Genomic DNA, 4,513 nt, shown 5'->3' with positions numbered 1-4,513 from the left:
GCATGCTGCGTGCTCAGGCCATGGAGGTACAAGTTCTAACAAGGGTGATAACCGAGTACAGGAGTGACACCAGGGACCTTCACACAAAGCTTTATCCAGTGAGACGAAAGCTCATTTGACTTGTTCTGTTAAAGCCATTGTGGTAAGCTCCCCTGTCTTTTCTCAGGCCTGCTTTGTGATTTGGCTTTTTGAGTGAGAATTTGTTGAGTGGTACAAGAGGTCAATGCTACTGAAGTGTGAATGCTAAAATGGGACCTGTTGAATCCCACTCTTAGAGAGCAGTAGCCCACATCTCACCCCCATCCCCTTCCCATCACGAAGCAGCAGCTCTTGTTCCACTCTGCCATCATCTGCCTCTCCAGAACCCTACTGCCACCCAGCACAGCTGGGTGCTGGGTCTCCTACTCGCCAGCTAGCTGTCTGCTATGCTGATCAGACCTCAAGGTCAGAGGAATAATCTTGCAGTGTGGATATCAGTGAGTTGGGGAAAGGATACTCTGATGACAAAAAAGGTGGCCCTTTAACTCCTGAAAACCACTACCAGCCTCCTGCACAGCAGAGTAAATAAACATGCTGGTTCCTATTGAGTTTCCAGGGTCTGGGCTCAGATCAGATGAGTTATAACGTTTTCAGCCAGCTCTGGGGCACCTTCTGAGCAGTGCCAACTTGTCAGTCTGTGCTCATTCCACCAGCATCCTAGCCTGACCCCACTCTGTATTTGATCCACCACTGACTATATGGAGATCCACTGAAATATGGAGAGACATCTACCTTTCGAAACACCTTCACTCCTCTAGTTTGCTCCCCCAGCAAGGGCCACTTGGAGAATTTTCCTGTTGCTCTGTCAGTGAACATACTCACAGAAAGGTAGAAAAAAATGTGTAAAAATCATGTGGAAAATACATGAGTGAGCATTTCTAGCATATTTTTACCTACAAGCACACTTTCAGGTTGATGGAGAATGTTGCTTATCCTGTGTTTACAGATCTACATCTGGACAGCCCTGCAGAAGATCTAGGTACTGCTGCAGTCTTCTTACCATTTTGCTGCTCCTTGTTTGTCTAGAACAATTGTACCTCTCACTCTGTAGCCATTTATCTGCACACTGAGAGTTACTAGTGATGAGCACCTGCTGAAGTTATATTTACCTACACTCTGTTTCGGAGAGACTTGCTAAGACCTTGCTCAGCTACAGTGACTCACCTCAGCTAACTTCAGTAGGTCTCTCCTGTTGGTACCACTTGAGAGTCTCTCTTCAAAATGTTTTGGATCTTCTTTTGCCTCCTTCCCATGTAAGATGGTGACAAATGTTTTCAAAGATTCCTTATTTTTCAGGGAAGTGGACTTGCCCTGTTCATTTATTCTAGTGTGATAAATCAGCCCTGACTGCTTTACAGTCTTAACATGTCTTTTCTATAGTGCCTTTTGGTTTTCTTTGGCCATGTTATTGACACTGGGTAATATAACATGAAAGGAGTGTGGATGAGCTTTTACAAAGAAATCAGCTAAATAGCTATTAGAGGATTAAAAGCAATCCCATGGCCAGGATTACATATCTTTAAAATGCTGATAATATCAGGGAGCAAATGGATTTGTAATTTAATGGGAGAAGAGGGAAGGCCTCAGATATGTGGTTCTTTCACATTTGATAGAAAGATTAAAGTGTCTGCTTTTGGTGTGCAGGAGTTTGATAAGGCTGCAGCATGGTTGCCTACAGATATCAATGTTCACCTTTCTTGTAAATAGTAATTGCTCTACATGGAGAAAATTCTTCCAGTCAACATTTTTATTAAAACTTTCATTCTCACAGTGAGAAGTTTGGATCATTTTCTGCTTTCAAAGTCTGATAATGATATACTTTAGAAGGTTTGAAGAAAACTTTTGTCTAGACAGAAACAGCTTAAGATAACTTTTGAAATGTAACATTCACTTTAAACCTTTGTTGATACCAGTACAAAGCACTGATCCATATTTGGGAAATCTTGAGCTGTTTTCTACTTCCTTATGTGAAAATCGTGCAAGAAGTTTGCACGATGACAACAGCAACTGCAAGAAATAAAACCATCCAACTTTCCTAAGGAAAGTGGTTCCACCTGTGACAGACTTTTTCCACAGGAAAAATTTCCTTTTCATCCAGAAATTAATTTTCCTTTAAAATTAAGTGAAGCTACATGTGACATTCTGCCTTTCACAACTTCAGCACTGAAGTTAGATTGGGAGGTATTTTAAGGACATTTTCAGAGCTATTAAAGATGTATAATCTAGAGAGAAGTAGCTGCAGTTTTATTAAGTGTAGACTTCTAACCAGTCTCCTTGATTTGAGGTCCAGAGGCCTTTTCCAGAATATTATTTCACAAAATCCAAGTTTGGTTCTGACAGCAGAGTAACAAATAAACCAGCCTCATCTAGACGTGCAGCAGATCAGCCTGGATCTCACACGGGAAGGGGCACACTACAGCACCAATGGCCCAGGCTGTTATGCCTTCCACTCAGACTCCCGTTGAGGGACACAGAAGCATAGAATGTATTGGGTTGGAAGGGACCTCCAAAGGCCATCTATTCCAACAGCCCATGTGAGATGAAGCTGAAAGGGGACAGAGCCACGACCTAGTCCACTTCTTCAGCCAGTCTAACCATCTGATCATGGAGAAAGTGGCACAATACACCATCTCTCTAGGATTTGGAAATCAGAGGATTATGGCCCCTGGATATACCTCTGTAAAAGTCAAACCTCTGTGATAACCATCTGACCTAAAAATCTATTTGGGGCATTAATAGATGTATCCTGCCCAGGAAGTAATGGTCATTCTGGTAATTTTTATTTTCAGCACTTCAGTCTGATTTGTCTGTTTGTTACCGTTATATGTATAGTAACTGCTTTTCATCTTCAGAGAGTGTTTTACAAACAACACTAGGTTTCACAGAATTTGTCTCAGGTACTCTGAGGAAATGTATGTTTTCACAGATAACGAAGATCTAATCTCTGCTTTGAGGGAGAAATGCAATTCGGGCTTACTGACAGTTACCAGCATCATTACCATATTTCCAGACATCTCAGAACTGAGGCAGAGAGAGTTTGAATCTCTTGTCAGAGACTGCAAAGGAAAGGAAAAAAAAAAACAAACAGGCAAAAAGGAATGGATCCCAATCAGACATTCAGCTGCTACCTTGCCCTCCTCCTCTTTCTTGGATAACAAACACTTACACACCCAGAAGTGAGTGCTTTGGCTCTGAATTTCAACTGTCCAGGTAACTAGACCTCTACTTTTTTGGTCTGGGAAACAGATCCTGCAGAAGTAACAGCTCTTAAAAAAAATGTGATTAGAAAAGAAAGCTGGCTACCACGTAAAGAATAAAAAAACAAGCTCGTGACTGCCATGGACACATACCTAAAAGTGTACAAATGTTTAGAGTAGTCTGCTAAAAATCAGCAGAGTACTTTTATATCCAATCATTTTGATTAGATGCCCACAGTATAAACTTGCTCCTTTTCAAGATTTTAAAAAACTAGCTTAAAAATGTAGTTTCACAGATAGCAGTTCCTGTAACTTCCTATACATATTCTTTATTCTTTCCTGAAAATTTTTTACTTCTGCTAACAGTGCTGTCCCATTTGTTATTAATTAAACTGAAAATAAACCACAGCCATGATTAATTCAGTTTTTTATTTAAATGAAATTTGTGGACACATTTTGAGGTATTTGATCAGCATTTGTTCTTATTTATACATTAATATTTTTTTCAGGTGTTCAGTGAGCATGACATGAAGACAACAAGATACGAAACCATTTCATCAACATGAGGCCTAAAAAAGAAAAATTTTGAAAGGTTTGTGGAAAATGTATAGATAAGAAGGAGCTCACCCCACATTCAGAATGGAATTTAAGTAGATAGATAGACATTATTTAAATCTGGCCTTGGAGAAAGCAAGATTTTAGAACAACTTGGAGACAAATTCTCATTTTAAGTCAATGTGGTCCAAGTTAAAGGTACTCCATAGACTTTGTAATATTAGTTTTTAAAGTGTATTCTTTGAAAAAGTAATACAATATTCTAAACAAAAGGAGAAATTTTCATGCAGATATATTCAAAGTTACCCTTTTTGTACACAGGAGTATCTAACCACTACAGGAACATATCTCTAAGCATATAATCTCTGACCTGTCAAAAAGACACAATTAAAACTATTTTGTCCACAAGCTCAAGTTTTCAGAAAAGAAGGAAAAAAGCTGGCAACGTTTTTTCAGTATCATGCTTTTGAAGATGCAGTTTTACAAAACTCTGTTTCACTCTTTCTAGCATTGATTAGAATGAAAGTGTTAGATTTTCTTTTCCTGAAAATTACCCTTTGAATAATCGTCAAATAACCAGCATCCAATGTCTGATTTGCTTCTTTCACTTTTAGAAGATGCTGTAAAATAAATTTGTCCCCAAATACAGCCTTGTTTGTATTTAAAATGTTGTCTTTTCAGAAATAGAAGTATTTCTGTGAGTTTTCTGAAAATTTTAGGGA

The sequence above is a fragment of the Merops nubicus genome, unplaced genomic scaffold (assembly GCF_000691845.1).
Source record: "Merops nubicus isolate BGI_N331 unplaced genomic scaffold, ASM69184v1 scaffold40954, whole genome shotgun sequence".
NCBI lineage: Eukaryota > Metazoa > Chordata > Aves > Coraciiformes > Meropidae > Merops > Merops nubicus.
The sequence above is the reverse complement of the archived record's forward strand: the minus strand, read 5'-3'. Positions refer to the sequence as shown.